The 17,725-nt window shown below is 38.9% G+C and overlaps 1 protein-coding gene across 24 annotated transcripts in view; it reads left to right on the top strand.

The window, feature by feature from the left end:
- The window catches only part of LOC128685742 (broad-complex core protein isoforms 1/2/3/4/5), a 505,734-nt gene that overhangs the window by 145,624 nt on the left and 342,385 nt on the right, over positions 1–17,725 (top strand). The window contains exon 6 of one of the 24 annotated variants that reach the window (XM_053772358.2): positions 1–15,408. This exon is cut by the window's left edge and continues 16,210 nt beyond it. The exons of the other annotated variants lie outside the window; for them this stretch is intronic. The gene's annotated coding sequence lies outside the window, so the exon portion shown is untranslated. Of the gene's footprint in view, positions 15,409–17,725 lie in introns of those variants that run through there. 24 annotated transcript variants of the gene reach the window in all.

Consider the following 17,725-nt stretch of genomic DNA (forward strand, 5'->3'; position numbering starts at 1 on the left):
GTTTTCTCTTTTGGTATTTCCTGTTTTTTTTATGTCATGGTGTACATCTTTTTCATTTGTTGCCAATTATTGCATTTTTTAAATTTATCTGTTTTTACCACTATTTTTCCATTATTCAAACCCTCAGGGTTGTTCATACTGCCATTTGCAATTAGTGGGGCTTGCTCCCTCAGCAAAAATTTTTGTACAGCAACCTATGCATACAGTACAGGTTAACCATCTAAAAATTTCTAAATGTTCCTAGCTCCTCAATTTACACTTTTTTTTTTGGTCTGAGATACTCGGAATATTGCTTTAAATTGTTCTTTTTTTTTATTATCATAAATGTGCTGGAAAGCATCATTGTAAAAGTAGGTGGAAAATATGGTGAAAGTACATATCATTGGAAAAATATGGTGAAAGTATATATCATTGGAAAAATATGGTGATAGCACATATCACATTATTCTTCCTAAGTACAATGTGCTTCTGCTGTGTGCTTGGTTGGTACTTAATGGTTGGGACTGCTTATTCAAAGTGGGCGTCCCCTACAGGTGGGGCTTGACGTTCATGGTGTGAGGGCGGCTGGAGAGCAGCTACCAAGAGTCTGGACAGGGAAGGACAGCATTCCAAGGAGGAAGCTACACAAGTGTTCCTTCTGCAGTTATAGTACAATGTACACAACCTGTCTTCGAAGGCATATGCTTACACACACTGGAGACAAACCATATTCATGTCCACATTGTCAGTACAGTACAATTGCCCCATACAATCTGAAGCGTCATATTCGCATTCATACTGGTTAGGTGGCTAATATTATCTCGAGTGATTTTTCATTAATTCTGCTTCAGCAGCTGAAGTTGAAATACAATACCTAGTATCTGAGAGAGAGCTGAGGAAGGGGTATAAATAATGTTGAAATGGCAGTTATGGAAAGAGAAGAGGGAATACAGTGAATAAATGTATAAATTTAAGGATTATGTGGATTACAATAAGGGTCAGCTTCAAAAAGTGTGTTATAATAAGTGTTTATGCACCTGGAGAAGCGAGAGAAAGAGAGAGACATTGATTGATTTTGGCATGGGGGATGTTAAGTGGGTGTTTAGGGAGTTCTGAACCAAGTGAGAGAGTAATTGTGGTACAGAGCCTGAATGCTAAAGTGGGAGAAATGGTTATAGAGGGTGTGGCAGGTAAGTTTAGGGTGTTGGGTAAATGTTAATGGGGGGAGGGCCTTTGATTGAATGTTGTATAGAAAGAAGTTTGGTAATTGGAACAAAGGAGCACTGCAGCAGGCCTACTGGCCCATGTGAGGCACCAACTCTCAGTCACTCATGTATTTATCTAACACATTTGTCCACAACTCTATTATCAAGCCAATGTTTACCTGTACCCTTTACGAATTTAAATTTTTCCAACTTGAAACCATTGCTGCAAGTCCCGTCTTGGTTAGATATTTTTGACACATTATTTACATTCTCTTTATTTATTCCCGAGGCAAGGTGACCCAAAAAAGAAACACTTTCACCATCATTCAACACTTTCACTATCATATTTTAGGAAAAAGAGGATAAATAAGTATATGAGATATGATATAGGGCATAATGTCAGTAGTTTGTTGGACTGTGTATTGGTGGATAAAAGGCTGATGGATAGACTTCAAGGTGTGCATGTTTATAGAGGGGCAACAGATATAGCAGATCATTTTTAGTTGTGGCTACAGTGATAGTAAAAGCTAAATGGGATACTAGGAGAATGGTATCAGACAGTAAGAGACAGAGAGAGAGGTGAAGGTTTATAAACTAGAGGAGGCAATTAGGGTAAGACAAAAGCAACTATTGGTAGGAAAATGGCCTAGTGAGAGTAGGCATTGAGGTTGAAGAGGTATGGAGTAATTTTAAGAATGTATTGTTAGTGTTCAGCAGAAGTTTGTGGATATAGGAGGGTAGGTGCAGGACGGAAGAGGAGCGATTGGTAGAATGAAGAGGTAAAGGGAGTAGTAAGAGAGAAAAAGTTAGCACAGAGTTTTTTTATGAAGAGACAAAAAGAGAGGTTAACAGAGTGGAAGGAATGTAAAAGGAGAGCAGATGAGAGAGTGGGTGAGATGCTGTCAGCAAATTTGGCTGAGAATAAGAAAAAGTTTTGGAGTAATATTAATAAGTTGAGAAAGCCTAGAGAACGAATGGATTTGACAGTTAGAAATGGAAGAGGAGAGTTATTAAATGGAGAGTTGGAGGTGTTGGGAAGATGGAGGGAGTATTTTGAGGAACTGCTAAACCTTGATGAAGATAGGAAAGCTGTGATTTTGTGCAGTGGCCAGGGAGGTGTAATGTCTTTTAAGAATGGGGGAAGAGCCAGATGAGAGTGTGGGGAAGGCACATGAAGCTATGGGTAGAATGAAAGGGGGTAAAGCAGCTGGGATTGATGGGATCAAGACAGATATTAACCCTTTGAGGGTCGACAGGCCCTCTCCGAAACTCGTTCTCAGGGTCGGCCAAATTTAAAAAAAAAAAAAAATTATTTTCTCTTATGAAAAGATAGAGAATCTTTTCCCGATCATAACGACACCGAAAGTTTGAAATTTGATAGAAAACTTACGGAATTATGCTCTCGCAAAGTTAGCGGTCTCGGCGATGTTTACGGATCGGCGATTTTGCCCACTTTGAGCCCCATTTTCGGCCAATTTCACTGTACTAGTCGACAAAAAACATGAATATTTCGCTCGAACTCCATTTTTTCTATCGAATGGGTGCAAGAAACCACCCATTTATAAATTCAACTATCCAGTACAGTGGTCAGAATTTAGCAATTTTGCCAATTTCACACAAATTTCAAAAGATGCCAATTTCGGAATAGGGTCCAGAATAAACAAGAAATACATTCCTGGCACTAAAATGACATTTCCTCTAGTCATTAGTCACGTCTCAAGGCCCCTCTTATATTCTTTTGCTTTCCACTTTGAATTTTTATTCTCACAAAAAATATAAGATTTACTGTTATGCAGACTACTGCATTAGTGTAAAAAATGGTATAAATATTATTGGTGCACTTGTGAAAGAATATTAGACTCACCAGTTGACGTGTATTGCACGCTTGGCACGATTTGTTTACTTTTGAAGTTTGGTAAAAATCGAACATTTCTGCTACTTTGAGCTCAATTTCAAGGCACCTTTCATTGTAAAACCAGTCAAAATCATCTCAATTTCAGTAATATGTCTTCCATTCTATAAAATGAGACCAAGAAAACTAGAATACAACAATAAATACTATACGAAAATACACTGCAAAGTCGCTGATTTATTAAAAAAAAATGGAAAAAGTTTTTTTTTTCTCATTATGCACCGTGTGCTGCAGGATTTTTTTTAGACTGTGCACACTGACCACATAGACCCATTCTTTAATATGAAGGCCTACCAGCTTTCTCCCACTAGATTTGAGGTTGCTAGAATTTATGAGTACTAGTACGTCAAAAACCCCTACGCATAAGACGTACTAGTACGACGAAAACCCTCAAAGGGTTAAAAGTAGGTGGGGATATAGTTTTGGAGTGGTTGATGCTTTCAATAAATGTATGAAAAGGGGAAGGTTCCTTGGGATTGGCAGAGAGTATGCATAGTTCCTTTGTATAAAGGCAATGGGGATAAAAGAGAATATAAGAATTATAAGAGAATAAGCCTGTTGAGTATACCCAGTAAGGTGTACAGTAGAGTTATTATTGAAAGAATTAAGAGTAAGATGGAGAGCAGGATTGCAGATAAATAAGGAAGCTGTAGGAAGGGTAGAGGATGTGTAGACAAAGTGTATACAGTGAAGCATATAAGTGAACAGCATTTAGATAAGGGTAAAGTGGTCTTTGTTGCTTTTATAGATTTGGAAAAGGCATATGTAGGGTGGGCAGGGGAGCAATGTGATAGATGTTACAAGTGTGTGGAATAGGTGGTAGGTTACTGAAACCAGTGAAGACTTTTTATTAGGCTAGTGAGGCTCAGGTACATAGGAAAGAGGGAGATTATTTCCCAGTAAAAGTAGGCCTTAGACTAAGATGTGTGATGTCACCATGGTTGTTCAGTATATTTATAGATGGGGTTGTAAGAGAAGTAAACGCTCAGGTGTTGGGAAGAGGCTTGGGATTGACTAATAGGGAATCCAACATGAAGTGAAAGTTGTCACAGTTGCATTTTGATGATGAGACACTGCTTTTGGGAGATTATGAAGAGAAGTTGCAGAGGTTGGTAGATGAATTTGGGAGGGTGTGTGAAAGGAAATTGAAAGTGAATATAGGAAAGAACAAGGTGAAGAAGATAAAAGAAAATAGGTAATGAAAGATTGGATATCAGATTGGAGGGAGGTAATATGGAGGAAGTTCAGATACAGTGGAACCTTGACTTAAGAGTTTAATCTGTTCTGTGACCTAGCTCATAACTCAGTGTGCTCATGTATCAAATCAGTTTTCCTCATTTAAATTAATTGAAATGCTATTAATCCGTTCTAGCGAAATTAATGCTCTTGGGAGGCAGGATAAAATATAGTACTTCAGTATAATGCTAATGTTAACTCTATGTCTTATTTATCTTTCACAGTTGATCTAATATGACATAATAAACAATATATATATAACATAGAAACATGATATATACATGTACTCTAGAATGAATAAAATATGTCATGTGACCAATGGTGGCGGCCATTCCCGCTCCTGCTCAGACAATGTCCTCCCATGCTCTTATTATAAAAGAAAATGTAGTGTTTGTGAGGCTAACTGCACTAGACCACTAGTTTCATAAGGAAAACACTGAAACAATGTACAGTGGACCCTCGGCAATCGGCCGTAATCCGTTCCAGAAGGTCGGCCGATAACCGAAATGGCTGAAAACCGAATTAATATTTCCCATAAGAATTAATGGAAATACAATTGATCTGTTTCAGACAAAAAAAAAAATTAACAAAAAAATAATTTTTAACAATTATGTAAGTATTACATACATTTATTGAAGGCTAATGCTCTGGCTTCTGGAAGATAGGGAAGAGGAAAGAGGGAGGAGTTAGTGTTTGGAAGAGGAATCCCCCTCTATAGAGACTTTAAGTAGCAAAGCCTTCTGGGGTTATTTCCCTTCTTTGTCTTTTAATGCCACCAGGACCAGCTTGAGAGTGACTGGACCCCTGTCGCACAACAAATCTGTCCATAGAGGTCTGTTTCTGGCGTCTCTTTAAGATTTCCCTGAAGTGGGACAGTGTTTTGTCACTGAACATGTTACAGATATGGATTGTTTCAGCTTGGTCAGGGTAGTGTTTCTCTACAAAAGCTTGCACCCTAGTCCACATTGCACACACCTTTTTAATCTCTGTCATTTACTGCTACAGTACATTCATTACTTACCTTTAAATATTTGTAGCCTTAATGTAGGGCAAGAGGTGAGTAGTACACTGGAACCCCGCCTAACGAACGCATCGCATAACGTTAATTTCACCATACGAAGCATTTGAACGCAAAAATTTTGCCTTGCCTCACGATAAAAAACTTGCCCAACATGATTCCTTTCAAACCTGTCCGTCCAGCCTGAGCGTGTCAGCTGCCCTGCCGTCATTGTTTACAAGCCAGGGTGGCCGGTTGCATGCATACATTCGATACATTTTGTATTATTCCATTGTTTATAGTGCTTGTAACTGCTAAATAAGCCACCATGGGCCCATAGTGCCATCCCTGTGGTAAAAAGGGTGAGAAATACGTACTATCGTACCACGGTCAGCTGCTGCTGCTCCACCGTCTGCTGTTGCTGCACCACAGTCAGCTGTTGCTGCACCACAGTCAGCTGTTGGTGCACCACGGTCAGCTGTTGCTGCGCCACGGTCAGCTGCTGCTGCACCACCGTCAGCTGTTTCTGACCAACATGACTTGTCCCGAACCTGTCCGTCCAGCCTGAGCGCCTCAGCTGCCCTGCCGTCATTGTTTATCAGCCAGGGTGGCTGGTTGCATGCATACATTCGATACATTTTGTATTATTCCATTGTTTTTAATGCTTGTAACTGCTAAATAAGCCATCCTGGGCCCAAAGAAAGCTTCTAGTGCCAACCCTGTGGTAAAAAGGGTGAGAAATACTATCGAAATACTATTGTACCATGGTCAATTGCTGCTGCACCACCGTCAGCTGTTGCTGGACCAGTCAGCTGTTGCTGCACCACGGTCAGCTGCTGCTGCTGCACCACGGTCAGCTGTTGCTGCACCACGGTCAGCTGTTGCTGCACCACAGTCAGCTGCTGCTGCACCAAAGTCAGCTGTTGCTGAACCACGGTCAGCTGCTGCTACACCACGGTCAGCTGCTGCTGCACCAAAGTCAGCTGTTACTGAACCATGGTCAGCTGCTGCTGCTGCACCACGGTCATCTGTTGCTGCACCAAAGTCAGCTGTTACTGAACCACGGTCAGCTGCTGCTGCTGCACCACGGTCATCTGTTGCTGCACTACAGTCAGCTGCTGCTGCACCACCTTCAGCTGTTGCTGCACCAGAGTCAGCTGTTGCTGCTGCTGCACCATCATCAGCTGTTGCTCCACCACCATCATCTGTACTACTCGAAGATGTTGAATGTGTGTTGTTGGTGTGGCTTAATGGGAAACAATTAACCCCAGAGGGTTAGCCACCCAGGATAACCCAAGAAAGCAAGTGCATCATCGAGGACTGTCTAACTTATTTCTATTGGGGTCCTTAATCTTGTCCCCGAGGATGCGACCCACAACAGTCAACTAACACCCAGGAGTACAGGAAAAAATGCCTGGAACTAGTGTTCATATTGGTGAATTTAAGGCCAGCAAAGGTTGGTTTGAGAGATTTAAGAATTGTAGTGGCATACACAGTGCGATAAGGCATGGTGAAGCTGAACAATTCCAACCCCAACAAGTGTTCAGTTGTGACGAAACAGGCCTGTTTTGGAAGAAAATGCCAAACAGGACCTACATTACTCAGGAGGAAAAGGCACTCCCAGGACACAAGCCTGTGAAAGACAGGCTAACTCTCATGTGTTGTTGTAATTCTAGTGGGGATTGCTAAGTGAAGCCTTTACTCATGTATCACTCTGAAAATCCCAGAGTGTTCAAGAAAAACAGTGTCTCATCACTCATCAATACTCTTCAATAAAGGTAAGTGTCATTTTAACATTTACTTATGTCGTTATTGTGCATGTTTCATTGTTTTCTTTGTAGGGAAATGTATATTTCATTAATTTTTTTTTTTTAAATACTTTTGGCTGTCTGGAACGGATTAATTGGATTTCCATTATTTCTTATGGGGAAAATTAATTTGGCTAACGATGAGCTCTCAGGAACGGATTAATATCGTTAGGCGAGGGTCCACTGTATTTATTTGTAGGAAGTCAGTGTAGATAGCGGTAGATGTAGGTACAGTACACGTATGTAACAACCCCCCCCCATGCGCTACACTACACAACCATGTTATTACACTACACAGCCATATTATTACCATGTTCACTGGGTTTAATCATTTCTAACAACTACCTTTAGATGCCGTCATAAAGAAAGGGAGAAGTAATAAATAATTCATGCCTATGAAGGGTGGTTACTGCATCAGTTGCCAGATTCACAGCTTTCTCTAATGCTGCATCAGAGAAAACGTAATGTTTACTCTCCATCCAACTCTCCACTCGATAACATATGAACATTGCATGTTTATATGCTACATGCTATGTAACGTGTTTCTTATATAATTTTGAAGAGGGTATAATAGATGGATTAATGAAAATGTCTATATTATCGTAATATAAGACATTTAATGTGCCAAAGAGTGATTATTAAAAATACAGTAGGGCCTCACTTATACAGCTGGTTAGGTTCCAGGCTACCGCCGTAAAGTGGAACACCCTTTTTTTCCACTTACAAATGCATACAAACACTAGATAACAAGTTTACACTAACATATATTAAGTTAGCAATAGAACCAGGCATCAAAAAACAATAAAAAAGTACAATACACAAATAGTGCACTCATTACTTACCTTAAAATATTTATAGTCTTAATCTAGGGTGAGACAAGTAGTATTTATTGTAAGAAATCAAGTGTGGTATGTATGGTAGTCAGCCAGGCTACCATACCAGGCCACCCCACCCACACATACAATTCTATGATATTTAAGCATCCCAGAGCGATAAAAGGTATATACAGTTCACTCATTACTTACCTTAAAATATAGGGTGAGATGAGTAGTATTTATTGTAAAAAATCAAGTGTGGTATGTATGGTAGTCAGCCGGGCTACCATACCAGGCCAACCCACCTACACATAATATTCTATTACATTTAAGCATCCCAGAGCGATAAAATGTATATACAGTTCACTCATTACTTACCTTAAAATATTTGTAGTCTGAATGTAGGATCAGGAGTAAGTAAATGAGATAAAACGAATAAATGAGAGACAGAAAGAATGAGTGCATGAGAGAGTACAGGCGCAGAGTTATGTAAACAAACCAGGCGAAGGTAAGTTTTGTAAACAAAGTGTACATGTCTGGTTTGTGTACAAGTTACATTGTGTACAGGTTGTCTCTACATGGATACGGTAGAATAAATAAAGAAGAACACTCCCATTCCCATGTAACATCATTTTAAGAAGAAATGATGCTCTGAGTGAAGGTAATGGAAATAAGTCACTCTGACTTTTTTGGGTTATCCTAGGTTCTCTACACATATGTTGTTATGTATGATAATCTATGTAACTGTATTTGTGTATACCTGAATAAACTTACATACATACATACGAAAGGAATAATTTTCTACAGTTACCCCCAGTAACACATTTTCTCTTATGTTAGATTAGAGAAAATGTTATTCTTGGCATCACTTGTACAAGTTATCTGGCTACCACATCTCATGTTTATGTTTATTTATTCTATTGTAGGGTGTATTTATCATCTTTTTATGTTACGTATCGTGTTTATTATATAATTTTGAAAAAAATATCATGGATGGATTAATGAAAATGTGTATATTAACGTAATATACAACATTTAATGAGACTCGGTGATTATTATTATTATTATTATTATTATTATCATTTCTAATATGGCGTCACTTGTGCAAGTCGTCTGCTACCACATCTCATATTTATGTTTATTTATTCTATTGTGGGGTGTATTTATCATCTTTTTATGTTATGTATCGTGTTTATTATATAATTTTGAAAAAATATCATAGATGGATTAATGAAAATGTGTATTTAACGTAATATACGACATTTAAATGAGACTCGATGATTATTATTATCATTACTAATATGACGTCTGGAGACATAAGACACTCTTACTGATTTTAATGTGTACCTGCATGCCAGCACAGTATGTAAGTTTATTTAAGTACAGGTATACATAAGTATAATTATCAGAGTATATATAAAATATGAAATAACTTTTAAAAACATTTGAAATTTTGGAGTTTCCAGACAAAATGGAGAGACTTAGTGCTTACTGAGCTCACGAAGAATGTAAACAAACAGGGTGGGGCGCGGTGACCGTATTAGAAAGTCAGGTGGGGGGAGCCGTATAGCGAGTTTTGGTCATAATTTGAAATGACCGTATTAGCGGAACGCCGTAAAGTGGGGCCCTGCTGTACATTGCATATAATAAACATTGCATGTTTATTTGCTATGTAATGTATTTCTTATATAATTTTGAAGAGGATATAGTAGATGGATTAGTGAAAATGTCTGTATTAAAGTAAAATAAGACATTTAATGTACCAGTGATTATTATTAAATATACATCGCATATAAACATTGCATGTTTTTCTATACTATGTAATGTATTTCTTTGGGCCCATGGTTGCTTATTTTGCAGTTGCACTCAGTCAATAACCACAAAACAATTGATTATAGCAAAACGTTTGGATGAATGAGCAGAAGCTTCCTCACTTGCCCAGAGACACTGCCAAACTGATGCTCAAGCGGCTGGGGCCGGCGGACAAACGCATCCGAAACAGCTGATCACTGAATTAACGGTCGATAACCGTGCGCAGAAAAACCGGCCGATCACTGAGTTGACCGATAACAGAACCGGCTGATAACCGGAGGTCCACTGTATTTATAAATAAGAAATATTGTATAAAAACATAATACAGTGGATCCTCGGGTAGTGATTTTAATGCGTTTCAGAGAGCTTGTCCTTAACCAATTGTATCGTTAGCCGAATTAATTTTCCCCGTAAGAAATAATGGAAATCCAATTAATCCATTCCAGATATCCAGAAGTATTTAAAAAAAAAAAAATTTTTCACAAGAAATATACAATTTCCTACACATAAAACAAGGATACATGAAGAATAAATACTACATGATGAATAAATGACACTTGCCTTTATTGAAGATTTATTGATGGGATGGGAGGACGGGAGATGATGGAGGTGTATTATTGTTTGGAAGGGGAATCCCCTTCCATAAGGACTTTAGGTAGCAAGTCCTTTTCTGGGGTTACTTCCCTTCCCACAACATTGTCTTTGTAAAAGTCACCAGCACGGCTTGTAATAGCTGTGTCAGGGTGATGTTCATCCATAAAGGCTTGCACCTTTGTCCACATTGTACAAATGTCCTTAATCGTTGAAGAAGGCAACTTCCTCCATCTCTCTCTACCCTTCTGTGAAGCAGTTTCCTCAGTTGTGGTCTCTTGCTGTTGCAAATGCTCTTGCAGCTCATCAGTGGTTAGTTCTTCGTCATCCTCCACCAACTCTTCCACATCCCCGCCCACCAACCTCCAACCCCATGGACTTCCCCAATGACACAATAAATTCCACAACTGGTATAGGCTCCTCAGGGTTAGCCCCGAACCCTTCAACATCCCCCTCTTGTACACATTGTGGCCACAATTTTTTCCAAGCAGAGTTCAAAGTCCTGCAAGTCACTCCCTCCCAAGCCTTACCTATAAGGTTTATGCAACTGAGGATACTAAAGTGATCTTTCCAAAACACACTTATGGTCAATTCAGTGTCTGAGGTCACTTCAAAGCATTTTTGAAACAGCACTTTGGTGTACAGTTTTTTGAAATTTGAAATGACCTGCTGGTCCATGGGCTGGGGGAGAGGAGTGGTATTAGGAGGCAAAAACTTCACTTTGATGAAACTCGGCTCCCCCGCAATTTGCTCTTGCAAGTCTGGAGGATGAGCAGGAGCACTGTCTAATACCAGGAGGCACTTGAGGTCCAATTTATTTTCCAGGAGGTATTTTTTCACAGTGGGGCCAAACACATTATAGAACTAATCATGGAAAATGTCCCTAGTGACCCATGCCTTACTGGTTGCCTTCCACATCACACAGATTAGCCCTGACGACACTGTTTTTCTTGAACACACTGGGAGTTTCAGAGTGATACACGAGTAAAGGCTTCACTTTGCAATCCCCACTAGCATTACTACAAAACATTAGAGTTAGCCTGTCTTTCATAGGCTTGTGTCCTGGCAGATCTTTTTCCTCCTGAGTAATGTAGGTCCATTTTGGCATTTTCTTCCAAAACAGGCCTGTTTCGTCACAAACACTTGTTGGGGTTTTAATTTTTTAGTGTCTATGTACTCCTTGAATTCCTGCACATACTTTTCAGCTGCTTTTTGGTCAGAACTGGCAGCCTCACCATGCCTTATCACACTGTGTATGCCACTACGATTCTTAAATCTCTCAAACCAACCTTTGCTGGCCTTAAAATCACTAACATCAGCACTAGTTCCAGGCATTTTCTTAATGAGATCTACGTGCAGCTGCCTTGCCTTTTCACACATGATTGACTGTGAAACCCTATCTCCTGATAATTGTCGTTGATCCACACCAATAACAGTCTCTCCACATCTTCGAGTATTTGCGATCTCTGTTTTGTAAGCATACTTGCACCTTTTGCAACAACAGCTTCCTTGATTGCTTTTCTGTTGGCCAAGATAGTAGCGATGGTTGATTGGGGTTTGTTATACAACCGGGCCAGCTCGGAGACACGCACTCCACTTTCATACTTTGCGATTGTCTCTTTCTTCAATTTGATAGTACACCTCACCCTTTTTACCACAGGGTTGGCACTAGAAGCTTTCTTGGGGCCCTTGGTGGCTTATTTAGCAGGTACAAGCACTAACAACAATGGAATAATACAAATTGTATCGAATGTATGTGTGGAACCGTCTGCACTGGCTTGTAAACGATGGCACACTGGCTGAAGGCAGGGCAGCTGAGGCGTGCTCAGGCCGGACGGACAAGCAGATGCATTCGGGACGATTGTCCTTAACCAGGTGTTTCGTCATTGGCCGAGCCAATATTTTTTCGCTAAAACACATCGCTAGCCGATGTCATCGTTACCTGAGGGTCCACTGTAAAACATAATAGAGAATGTAAAGAAATAAACTGGTTATGTAAAGTGTACGTACATACAGTGGACCCCCGGATAACGATCAGCTCCCAACTCGACCAATTATGTAAGTTTATTTTTGTAAGTGCTTTTGTAGGTGTATTTTTAGGGATCTGAAATGGACTAATCTAATTCACAGTATTTCTTATGGAAACAAATTCGGTCTATAGCGGGGGTCCACTGTATTTACCTTGCAGAAGAGATGCTGACAGAGTGGCGTATGCTGTCAGTGGCCCTATAAACAACAACATCGGAGGAGTTCATTTCGTTTCGTCATTTTTCTATTGCTTAATCACATAACTTACTTGCTACACTTTATTGCTGAACTTAACTGCTACAATTTGTGTTTTATTATTTTTTCACTTCACTTTTCACTGATGTACTTGATACACTCTTAATGCTACACTTCATCGACTCCTCCTGCTTTAGTATCGTATATATCGTAGAAGTACTATGCTGGTACTACCTGGTCCCACAACACACACACCTCGCTTGTGTTTATCTATGATTTCATGCTTTAATTCTATGGACATCATTCTCTTTTTCTTCTCAGCACTGATCTTTGCACTTACTTTCTTAGGACCCATGGTTAGAAAAAAGAAATTTGGCAAAATAACTGCACAAAATGCAAGCAAAACACAAGAGAAATGCTTCCATGGCAAGGTAAACATGTGCACTGCTCAGTAGATGTGGCATTCGCTGCACCAGCTAGTGGCAGCATTCTGAAGCTCGCTCGTTATTATTATTATTATAATGGGGAAGTGCTAAATCTGTAGGATTATACAGCGCCTGTAGGGGGAGGGGATGGAAGGTATTCAGGCTTAATTTAGAGATCCAGTTCCCTAGATCAAGAGCCCCTCACCAGCATCAAGGAACCTCCCTTGAGGAGGAACTCTCTCGTAACTCAGATTTTGGTTCGTAACTGAGAGCAAAAAATCAACCAAGCAATGGCTTGCATCTTGACAAACTCATATGTTGGGACACTCTTTAAGCCGAGATTCCACTGTACTTAGGAGTTGACTAGTCAGCAGGTGGGTCTGTGACAGATGAGGTGAACGATAGAATTGATGAGGGGAAAAAGGGTGGGTGGTGCACTAATGAGTCTCTGGAGACAAAGGACGTTATCCATGGAAGCAAAAAGTGGAATATGTAAGAGTCTAGAGGTAACAACGCTCTTATATGGATGCGAAGCATGAATGGTGAATGCTGCAACAAGGAGAAGGCTGGAGGCAGTGGAGATGTTATGTAAATATTATACAGAGAATCTATAATTTGCAGATTAGAAGGATGTGCAGCAGTTCTAAAAGTATTATCCAGAGGGCTGAGGAAGGGTTGTTGAGGTGGTTCGGACATTTAGAGAGGATGGAAGAAAGAATGAAAATAGAAGGTGGGGTAGGGGATATCCTGGGAAAGCTTGGAGAGAGAGCAGGTCAATGAGGTCTTGTGTGAAGGGCTTAGATTTCCGGCAAGCTTTTGTAAGAGTGTTAGATAGGAGTGACTTGACGTGCTGTTGGGGTGTGAGAAAAGTAATATTTATGAAGGAATTTAGGGAAACCGGTTTGCTGGACTTTAATCCTGGAGGTGGGAAGTACAGTGCCTGCGTGCCTGGAGATACGTTGCGGTCTGCCCCATAAAGGGTTAACTATATTGTCAGCACCCCTCTGGCAAGACAGTGATGGAATGAAAGATGATGGAAGTGTTTCTTCTTTTTAGGGTCACCCTGCCTCAGTGGGAAATGCCCAATGTGTTAATAATAATAATAATAACAATAATCAAAACAGTACATTACACCTAGTTGTTTGCTGTATGTATCAGACACTATCGTCTTCTTTTCACCCAGAACATTTGCTGCTCTTCTTCTCTTTATGTATTCTGTAATCATTATTAACACTAAAATAACTTTTGTAAGTAAAAAAGTTTTTTTAATTATAAGATTTTTTAAGGCATTCATCTGCATAAAAATAAAATTTGCATTTTTTAACTCATGACCCATAGATGTTCTTTATGGAAAGCAGTAAAGGCAGTTTGTGTTTGAATATCAATGGCATAATGGTTACACTATAGTTTCTGAGTCAAGTGAATGAACAAATGGATATCACACAGTTCTTACTATTGGTAAAAGTATTGTGTATAGGTGTAGACCCAGAGCTAACAAAGACAGCTGGAAATGCAGAAGCAGTAGGTTGGTAAATAGCAACCATTTCATATAGCTATCTTGTTATACGAGCTTCAAAAGGAAGCATGTTAAATGTTTTGAACTCTACAACCAGTTCATATAGCTGTCTTGTTATACAAGTTTAAAAAAGGAAGAATGTTAAATGTTTTGAACTCTACAAGATTGTAGATCTTATCTTTTAGTCTTGTGAACACACAAGATGATGTGCAACTCTTATAAATAAAAAAGAATTAGTACACATTTGTCTTTGCTTTCATATGCACTTTACAAAAGTTACTATTTGTGTAATACAGCCTCTCCTCACTTAACGACGTACTCATTTACTGACGCCTCGGAGTTACGATGGGCTCTCTAACCAGTATGCATGCCTAAATAATGTATATTAAGAGTTGATTTCCTCTATTCTGTTTATTACAATATACAGTACACTATTGCATAAACATTTAAAAATATACCAGAAATGTTATAAATGGTGCAAAAGTGACATTAAAGAATATCAAAGATAATTGACACAAACCCAACACCATTATAGTATGCTCTTCACTTAGTGATGAATTCATTTACCGACATGGTATTAAGAGCGGAACTCTGTCATTAAGTGAGGAGAGGCTGTATTTCATTTCCAATTTATTTGACCCATTCTGAGATTAATCCTCTTCAGCAGTATTCCCAAGAACAGTTCACAAATAACCTGCAGTTAGGAGACTGAAACTTAGGACATTTCAGTGTGGCTTCTTATCCCTTTCATTGTTGGGACCCCTGATTCTAAACTCTTGCTCTGTGTTGAAAAATATTTGAAAAAAAAAAAAAATTCTTTCCAAAATCTTAAGAATATTTTTGTCAGTGTTTAAAAAAAAAAATTGCGATCAGAACTTACTGAGATATAGAGGCGTGAAATTGACAGAAAGTGAACTATTTATGGCAACGTTGCCGACTGCCGCTCACCTGGTAATATTATTTTTACTTTTATTGTATTTTTTCTTTTATTTTTTAATATTTTAATTTTTCAAGTAACTGTTGTGGCCTGTGAGACCAATATGATGTGTAATGCATATATATATCTAATATTTGTGCGGTTATTGTGTTGCATACAACAACCGCACAAATATTATCATTATAATGTTTACAAAACCTGTTTACACAAACCAACAATAAAAAAAGTTTTTTATTTCTATTGTTCTCTAATATATATACACTTATACATTATAGTCACTGGACATGTTCCTAGAACTGCTGCAGCTAGTGGAAGGTTGTTGTGTGTGTTTGGCCTTTGTTGTGGATGCTGAGAGCTGCATAGCTGGTGTCACAATGATACATTACAAAATCACCACCACCCATTACCCACACTGTCTTCCCCAACAAGCATGCTGTTTTCCCCACCACCCACATTGAAATAAGTCGCTTTGTCTGACTTTTTTTGGTTATCCTCGGTTGATGGTCGTCTGGGTTGTCCTTCCTTCCTTCCTTCCTTCCCTCCTCTCATCTCTTCGTTCCTTCCTTTCTTTCTGTCATTCTTTTGGTTTCCTGGGCATTGCTTTCATTCACAAACTACTCAAAACCATGAAATTCATCTTCGCTGACATTTCCATCTGTGTTAGAACTGTTATTTGGAAAAAGAAGAGTCCTAGTTCGCCAGGGAGTGAGGTACTTCTTACCACGAGACATGGGAAACAAGGCATACTGAAATGACGTTCCCACAGTGCACCACTGCTTCACAATTTCTTTTATACTGCGCACACTGACCACGCAGACCCATTGTCTCACATACAGGCCTACCAGCTTTCTCCCTCTAGATTTGAAGGTGCTAGAATTTTGGCATAGTATTGTGGGACTAACATTGGCTCTCAAGCTGTAATATTACGGGACCAACAGTGAAAAAGTTAACCCTTTTGGGGTCCAGACCACCAATCTGAAAATTCCCCACAGGAGTCCAAGAATTTAAAAAAAAAAAAATGATTTTTTTATTAAGTGGTAGAGAATCGTTTTCTGAAGTTAATAAAACAAAAAGTACAAAATTTGATAAAAAATTGATGAAATTACGCTATTGCAAATTTTGCAGTATGAGCAGTATTTATGCCTTGACGATTTTGCCCACTTTGGGTCTTATTTTCAGAGAATTACCTTTTTTCCATTAGACCAAATTCTTAGCTATTTCACTAGTATGTGTTCCATTTTGTCTATTGAACACAAGAAATCACTCAATCAACTATTTCGACTATGCAGTAAAGTGATTGGAAATTGGTAATTTGGTCAGTTTCACACAAAGTTCAAAATATTCCAGTTTCAAAATAGGGTCCAGAATACACAGTGCGGTCATTCCTGGCACTAAAATAAAATTTCCTCTGTTTATTAGTTACATTTCCAGGCTTTACAGATGAATTCCATTTTGATTTTTTATTCAGATAAAGAATTTTTATTCACGCCATAAACTAGAAGATTTACTGTTATGCAATATTGTGATAATTGTATAAATATTATCAGCACATTCGTGAATGCACATTTGACCCGCCAGCTGACAGGTGTTGGATGCCTTATGTGATTTGTTTACTCTTGAACATCTGCAAAATTGAACATTTCTGCTACTTTGAGCTCGATTTCAAGCCATTTTCAGTACTAAAACCTATCAAAATCATCTCTATTTATGTAATATATCTTCCATTCTATCAAATGAGACCAAGAAACTGTGAATACAGCTGTGACAACCATACGAAAATGCACTTCAGTCTCTGTTTTAATCCAAACACACAGTCGCAGTTTTTTTTCTCATGCACTGCGTGCTACAGGATTTGTTTTATGTATTGAATGCTTACCACATAAATGCATTCTCTCATTTACCACTCACAGCTTATCTGAGTGAGCTGAGCTCATGACGTAGTACTACGGCTTGGACCCTGGCTTCAAAGCCATAAAACTATGGGACGGACCCTCAAAGGGTTAATTGTTTATCACACTGAAACATGTATTTATGGTCTTTTTAACCTGGCTCTAAAGCAGCCTGCCATAGAGGAAACCTTCACACTTTTGAGAAATAACTGCTTGTGTGGTTCCTCTTTGGGAATGTTATGTAGGGTACCTAAGATTTTGCTACTGTATATAACACCTAATGTAGTCATTAATAAACAAAAGGTTATAATAAGTTTTCTCTTATAATAAGAGCATGGGAAGATACTATAGTGAAAGTGGGACAGGAAATGGCGGACGCT

This window comes from Cherax quadricarinatus, chromosome 23 (assembly GCF_038502225.1).
Source record: "Cherax quadricarinatus isolate ZL_2023a chromosome 23, ASM3850222v1, whole genome shotgun sequence".
Taxonomy (NCBI): domain Eukaryota; kingdom Metazoa; phylum Arthropoda; class Malacostraca; order Decapoda; family Parastacidae; genus Cherax; species Cherax quadricarinatus.